Raw genomic sequence first — 8,687 nt, 5'->3', positions numbered from 1 at the left:
ACTCCTCTCAACAGATTCATTATCCTCGCTATATCTTGAAGCCCATCCATGACCAACACCTTTGAATATCTTCACAAAGCTCTCAATCTAGCTTTTGTCAAAAACTATTTTATTCACTGAACTTTAAAACCCTAACCCTAAACAGAGAAAAATATAACCCTTCCTATCTTTTACCATAAATCATGGGACTTACTTCTTGATTTTCTAATTAAGGTTCCATGTTTGACTTCTTCTTGTGAGTGTAACTGGTCAAGCTTGCCTTCTAATATGGCAGTTGGAACCTTAATTTCTGAAACAAAAGTTAAAGTTAAAAAGTGACATTTTCAACCTATATAATTATGAATGGGTTGACAAAGGTTATGTTTAATCTCTAGCGAGTCAAACCAAATGATATATTTGAAAAAAAAAAAGACTATATCAAAATGGGTCAACGGGCAGAACAGCTCAGACCAAGTATACAATTCGCCCATTTGACCACATCTAGGAGAAACAAACCTTTAACATCGTTGTCTTTCAAGGGACCATAACAAAAGCCTTAATGTCATTATTTTTGCTAGTTTAATAGCCATCATCCCAATAATTACATATAAATTAGTTTTAAGTCTACTAAAAAAATCAAAATGTTAGAATTTTTTAAGACACTGATTCTACCAATAATAATGAAAACTTTTGCATAAAGTTCTAAGGATATTTACAATTTAACCAGCACTTAGCGGATACTTTTTTTCTTTCAAATGGCCAATTTCATCTTAAATTCAGTAATGGTTATTTAAAATCATTATATAAAACCATAAAAAGAGTGATGATACTCACTATTGTTTGCTGAAATGCAAGACATCATGCTTCATACAACTTGCATCAAGTTCATCACAAGGCTTCTCTATTGGGCATCCACTTTATAATATCCCACAATACTTTCCATATCTTAACAATAGTGAAACTGTCAATTCAAATATATGCGTTGTTTTCATTTTTTTTCAAAACTAATTTGTTTTTATCCTCCAAACTCATATAATATAAATAGGAAAACTTATTATCATAAACTATGAACTTTACCATGATGTTTATGTTACTAAAACAATTCCTATATGCAACAAATTTAGCCAAAAAAACATTGCAATAGGTTTCATATTACAATAGTAATGCAATCCATATTTTTTTTTGTTCTTAAACAGCAAAAAAAATTGAGGACACATAATGGATTGAGTTTTTGTTTATCTTAATAAACCAAGATTCAATGGTTGTTTCAGTCATCGAAATAGATAAGGTACCTGTGTCACGACCCCCGACCCACCCTGGACGGAATCGGGTGCCGTGAGCAGTCCAGTGGTACCGGTGATTATTTTTGGAAAACATTGCAGCGGAAATTTCATCAGGACCGTGAGTTAGGAAAAATATCAGAGTTTAGAAAAACCGGATTTTATTTAAATAGATGGAATAAATTCCATGTTTTACAAAGGTAGCTTTTAATAAAAATGATATTTCTTAATTTGATTTAATTAATAAAATAAGCCACTTCTTGAAGTCCTTCAGTGCTGGATCCAATTCTTACTCCAATATACTGTAATTACCTGAAACGTGTTTTAAAAAGGGTTTTGTCAGCGGGAAATACTGAGTGAATCATTCATTTTGATAAAATGACACATAGTTATAAATTACAGCATAAGAGCGATTACTATGGCAGTATCTTAATTAATATCTGGTCTTGCCACCCGTGTGACGATGGTCATACCAGTATTGGGTCCAGTCACCCAATTAGTGACGTTTTGTCACTGTTAGGTCTTATTAGCCTAACCTGTGTTAGGGCTTATTGCCTAACTGTGAGAAATTAGTAATGTGCACAATACCCCACTAACCAGCGGTTAAGATAACCACGACTTAATCCCTGTAATTATAATACTTTGAAAATAATTTGAGGTATTGTAATACTTACTCACAAACGGTGAGAAAACAATTTAAAAAGAAGAATGACTCACAAACTGTGAGAAAAGAGTTTATAAAAGAGGAATGACTCACATTGCAGATTTAACGGGCAAGGTATAAGCCTACTGATTAGCCTTGATTAAACCTAATTTAACATAATGCACACACACAGGTTAGTAACTAATACAGCAATTACGTCAATTCACGAGATTAAACCTTCACAACGATTAATCAGTGCAATACTCGATAATTCAATCGGATTCACAACGAATAACAGAGCATAGTCCGAATTCGAACAGCACTCTAATATTCAAGTCGAAATCACGACGAATAATCAAAGTACAAGCTCAATTGAGCAGCATCTGGACTATCGTTGGATAGTTATAATCGATCGGACGTTGAATCGTAATAGCGATCGAGTTATTATCCTGATTGCGGCAGCAATTCGAGACCCGTGTGTGTTTGTTGTATTGTTTCTGCTATAACTTGACGTACACAGCGAGTTTTTACGTCGTTTCAAAGACAGAATTCAAGTCCCAGACTCCTCTATTTATACATGAAATTTGACACCGTCGCGTAGCGCGAGGGGTACCCCCCATGGGCGTCGCGCTACGCGAGTGGTAACCTATGTTCATAGGGTAGCTACGTGTGTAACTAGGCTTGCTGTGTTGACAGTTTCATAAAATTCGATTTTGATAGAGAGTTATGAAGATAATCGTTGGCTAGGGTTTATCCCCCCCTGAGTTTTAGGGGCCCTGATCCTGATTCTGATTGTTCTGGAAATTTTAGGGTTAGTGCAGAATTACTTGGGTTTCTCAATTAGGGTTTTCTTAATAGCTAATTACCATCCTAATTATGGATTTTAGAGACAGTTGTTACATCCTCCCCACCTTAATAAAAATCTCGTCCTCGAGATTTGGATTATGATATTTTCTTGGGTTATGTTTCTTCTTCTAATTAAGAGAAACAATGTATCGTGGAATGGAATCAAAGGATATTTTGAGGGTATGAATTTTGAAAAATAAAAATGACTTATAGGAACAATTGGATTCAATATCCGAAATGAATTTTCTTTGATCAATTAAGGAAGGTTCTGAATTGATAAATATCTATTTGTGAATGGAAGTATGGAAAATGATTTGTTAATGATTATCCGAAAATCAATATCGTTTACTTAAATGGTACTGGACAATAAAGTTTAGTGTATCATAATCTGAGTACATAATTGTACCAAGAATATGACAAATCAAATGAATGGCGTATGAATAGGGTTTAGCACATGCTACAAATCTATTCAGACGCTACAAAGTGTTTGTAATGATTGAAAGAATTTAATAATGATGACCGAATAAATTCACTGTTTTCGAAATTGAGAGTTTCAAGGAAGCGAATCTGGATATTTCAAAAGATGAGACATTCCGATGAAATGATATAGTTTCCAAGGTGATTATGTTTAAGCCAGAAGATATATGATGTATAGATTTTTAGAATGAATGTGAAGAATTTTTTTGGAATTAATAAAATTTCTTTGTCAGAAGAAAACTTACTTTGATTGGTACCTAAGGAAGACTTAAGATTGACAGGTTCAAAATGAAATGGAAACATGAAAATGATTCGTCAAATATTGAATTATGATATGAGAAAATCAATGTGCTGAGATGGGTGATTTGTAAGAATACATGAGAAGACAAGTGTATTTTTGTCTTAATACATAATTGTATTCAGATGATTTTAATCAAAATGTTTTATTTAAGGATAGGTGATATTTTGATTTATTAAATACCTTTTCCCTTTATGTTATCATAAAGTAGAATAATAAATAAATATAGATAGGTTTAAAATATCAAAACCCGTGGTAAATTGTGACAAAATAATGATATAGGTTTACCCAATATTCTAGAACTTACGATTACCATTTTTTTTTTAAAATCAAGTGTGTTTAACTATAAGATTTTATAATGAGGTATTTTAAATCATAAAAGTAAGATAATAAATGTTTATTTTAATATCAAGCATACTTAAATATTGGTTTGTGTAAATAACATTTGATATTTTAATATATATATTTTATAAAAGAATATTTCTATAAGATGAACATTTATTTATAATATGTCTTGTTCATGAATACTTAGACAATTATTTAGATAATTTTATTCGTCCCTTTAATTGTTCTATGAAAATATATCTTCTCTTTACAGTACAAAGTATATATATATCTATATATATAATATAAAATATTTATATATATATAATTGAAATTTACTAAATAAGTATGATGACTTAATTTATATATATTAAATAGTTATTATCATTGTTGGATATTGGTTAGTGCTGTCTTGTTTAAGCATAGGTGATCAGTCCATGCCTAACTAAGGCTACGCTATCCAATACCTGTCTTGATAATAACCTTAATACCTAAAAATACTATTAATACCTACTATTATTAATATTTTATTACAAATATTCACCAAAAATAAATAATTTAAACGAGATTAGCGCAATTTTTAAATTTTGTGAAGAATGTCACCACCAGGTGATCGTAATCAAAGAAATGATTTGATGAATTCGAAGACTAAACAAGCATGCTATGGTTCAAGAGAATTGAAGTGCTTGTTGGGACTATTTTGAATATGATGGCTTCAATCCATCATATGGGATTTTGAATTGAATACGAAAATGCGAGCAAGTTTAAACAATTGAACTTTGGTGTAAACAAAATGAGTTCAAGAAAGTTCTGACATGGTTACAACAAAACCATGTATACCATTAAAAGGAAACCGAGTTTTTCAAAGGAAAAATTTATCGATCAATTATCAAAGAGTAATCATTTTGCAAAACGCGGTAATGCAAAGATCAAGTATAATGAAATGATATTTGAGGTTGGATAAAACAATAATTTGGAATGAAGCCTTCCTAGGGTCTTATAACTCATATGAACCACATGCACAACAAATAGTGTATGGATTTACCAAGAAACGAGATAGATCACTATTTGCTATTATGAAAGAATTCTTTATGGTATGATGACCATTACAAGAACACGAAAGTCAACTTATTATAGGCAGAAGTCGGAATTGCTATGAAGGGAATATAAGAACTTTTATCTGGAATTTTGTGTGATAACCGTTGTTAAGTGCCATTATCAAGGAATGTCGAATGAACTGAAATGGAATAGGGAATTTGCAAAGGTATGTGACTCCTTTTTCAGTGATAATAATTATGACTTAGTTTAGACTGTGCACCAATGATTGTGAAATCTTGTTCCAACGTACCTCAGCGAAATGTAGATCGTTTATAGGATCACGTGGCAAAGTGCTTCTTTTTGATTAGTAGTTTTCTACTGACAGAATTAGTGTTGGTGTCATCGTGCTTAATTTATACTTTTCAAAGGTCTTGCCTTGGAAAGTCGTGTGTGATATATTTCAACGTCTGTGGACGTATATTTAAGTTTCATGTGTTTTCTTGTGCATTAGCACAACTTTATATGTTTCTTACTTGTGTATTGTAAATTTTTATACTTTCGATGATATCCCATCTTTAAAGGGTTCTCATTGTATGAGTTACGAGGTAAATGATCAAACAAAATAATGTTTGATATTGGAAAAGAGATTCCTGATAAAGAATTCTAGACACGGATGCTTGTGTTTTATTTCAATTTGTCAATTCTTATGTTTTTGGAATTTCCTTATAGATATACCTATCTATATAATCACATATTTCACATGCTGAAATAAACATACCATTTATCAGGCCAATGTATTTAACAGATTCATATTTCCAAGAACCACTCAGGTATTTGGTCATGATACTATTTAGGGAAATCTTGTCACTGATTTGACATATCCTTTACCCCGTCTTATCCGGTTCGCGCCGGAGCGGTAATCTCAATATGTCCGGACAAGCTGGAGAGTCTGCTACTCTAGACCCAGTTTTGCCGGAGAAAATTTTCTATTTCCCATAAATAGTATCTTTTCAAAAAGTGCCTCTTTCATTAGGGCTTTTATCCAGAATCAAGAAAAATTTGTATTCCCATAACATATCTTATTCTAGACCAAATAATATCAGTAAGCAAGAATAAATAGCAATTAAGTGCTATTGCCTGCTAACCGTCATACCAGTATCCATTATACTTATATAAGTAATTTACCTTAAAGTTTATTTTAAGGCAAAATTATTAAGTTCAAGTCTAAATACCATCCGGAGTGCTATCAGATAATATTAAGTTTCTAATTCTCCATTTCACTTAGGTATTATCATAACACCTAATTGTGTAAACCAGTGACTTAGCTTATACTAAGGCATCTTTTCTTATGTTCAAGTCTAACTGCTATCAGCTGTGCTACCATTTAATAGAAATCTCCTAACTCTTTTTATTTAAGCTTAAGTATTATTATCACAACACTTATAGGCTTAAAGCAGTGGCTCTGATACCACCTTCTGTCACGACCCCCGACCCACCCTGGACGGAATCGGGTGCCGTGAGCAGTCCAGTGGTACCGGTGATTATTTTTGGAAAACATTGCAGCGGAAATTTCATCAGGACCGTGAGTTAGGAAAAATATCAGAGTTTAGAAACACCGGATTTTATTTAAATAGATGGAATAAATTCCATGTTTTACAAAGGTAGCTTTTAATAAAAATGATATTTCTTAATTTGATTTAATTAATAAAATAAGCCACTTCTTGAAGTCCTTCAGTGCTGGATCCAATTCTTACTCCAATATACTGTAATTACCTGAAACGTGTTTTAAAAAGGGTTTTGTCCGCGGGAAATACTAGTGAATCATTCATTTTGATAAAATGACACATAGTTATAAATTACAGCATAAGAGCGATTACTATGGCAGTATCTTAATTAATATCTGGTCTTGCCACCCGTGTGACGATGGTCATACCAGTATTGGGTCCAGTCACCCAATTAGTGACGTTTTGTCACTGTTAGGTCTTATTAGCCTAACCTGTGTTAGGGCTTATTGCCTAACTGTGAGAAATTAGTAATGTGCACAATACCCCACTAACCAGCGGTTAAGATAACCACGACTTAATCCCTGTAATTATAATACTTTGAAAATAATTTGAGGTATTGTAATACTTACTCACAAACGGTGAGAAAACAATTTAAAAAGAAGAATGACTCACAAACTGTGAGAAAAGAGTTTATAAAAGAGGAATGACTCACATTGCAGATTTAACGGGCAAGGTATAAGCCTACTGATTAGCCTTGATTAAACCTAATTTAACATAATGCACACACACAGGTTAGTAACTAATACAGCATTTACGTCAATTCACGAGATTAAACCTTCACAACGATTAATCAGTGCAATACTCGATAATTCAATCGGATTCACAACGAATAACAGAGCATAGTCCGAATTCGAACAGCACTCTAATATTCAAGTCGAAATCACGACGAATAATCAAAGTACAAGCTCAATTGAGCAGCATCTGGACTATCGTTGGATAGTTATAATCGATCGGACGTTGAATCGTAATAGCGATCGAGTTATTATCCTGATTGCGGCAGCAATTCGAGACCCGTGTGTGTTTGTTGTATTGTTTCTGCTATAACTTGACGTACACAGCGAGTTTTTACGTCGTTTCAAAGACAGAATTCAAGTCCCAGACTCCTCTATTTATACATGAAATTTGACACCGTCGCGTAGCGCGAGGGGTACCCCCCATGGGCGTCGCGCTACGCGAGTGGTAACCTATGTTCATAGGGTAGCTACGTGTGTAACTAGGCTTGCTGTGTTGACAGTTTCATAAAATTCGATTTTGATAGAGAGTTATGAAGATAATCGTTGGCTAGGGTTTATCCCCCCCTGAGTTTTAGGGGCCCTGATCCTGATTCTGATTGTTCTGGAAATTTTAGGGTTAGTGCAGAATTACTTGGGTTTCTCAATTAGGGTTTTCTTAATAGCTATCCTAATTATGGATTTTAGTGACAGTTGTTACAACCTGCACTAATTAGAGCGGAATCATTGCATCGAACGTCGGGCGTTGTTTACCAAGCAAACATGCTTGTGACCAGGTTAATTTCAATGAACCTTGTATACCAAAGGATCAATTAGGTTCATATAATAAAATACAATGTAAATGTTTATTCCATTCAAAGGTATAATAAAATCATTTCATTTGGATTCATGGAATTATATTAAAGGAATGATTCATTCGATCAACGAATAGAAAGCAAATTGAAATAAAAGCTCAAAAAGTTACTGAGATATTTACCTAAACAATAATTGAAATCAATAAAAAAATAAGATCACCAATAAAACACCAAAATTATGTTTCCATATCTTATTAAAATCACCAAATAGGGTTTAATTTTTTAAAACCTAAATGATGAACATATGTATGAATGAATGATAAATTAAAATCATGCAAAATCTCAAACACGATAAATTACTTCAGAAGAAATAAACGACAAACATTACGGATATATATGATCGAGAACATCAATAACAATCCGAGAGGATCGAGTTTAAAAATAACTGGTTAAGAAGCAGGTTCAAAGCAATCAGAATGCACTGCATTGAAAAATTAGTAAAAAAATTAGACCAAAAAAACTTTAAAATGAAAATTTAAACATAATTAATGTCTTTTAAAACATCTGGTGGGCAAACTCTATGTACTAAAGTTTAAGAAGCAACAAAAAATATCCAAATCCCTTTTTAGTCAGAATCAGTAAAAATTAGAACAAATAAGCCTAAAATGTCAACTTTAACATAACTGATGACTTTTGACACACACCTGGTGCT

At 32.6% G+C, this 8,687-nt stretch overlaps 1 long non-coding RNA gene across 1 annotated transcript; it reads right to left on the bottom strand.

Annotated features, from left to right (window-relative positions):
* On the bottom strand, nucleotides 1-7,979 carry LOC110891917. The gene is made up of 3 exons (XR_004872349.1): nucleotides 7,885-7,979; nucleotides 194-289; nucleotides 1-87 (listed from the first exon to the last, which is right to left on the bottom strand). It is a non-coding gene; the product is annotated as an uncharacterized LOC110891917 (long non-coding RNA).
* Between the last annotated feature and the right edge of the window lie 708 nt (nucleotides 7,980-8,687).

Source organism: Helianthus annuus, chromosome 11 (genome assembly GCF_002127325.2).
Source record: "Helianthus annuus cultivar XRQ/B chromosome 11, HanXRQr2.0-SUNRISE, whole genome shotgun sequence".
NCBI lineage: Eukaryota > Viridiplantae > Streptophyta > Magnoliopsida > Asterales > Asteraceae > Helianthus > Helianthus annuus.
This window is presented reverse-complemented; position numbering and strand designations above follow the sequence as displayed.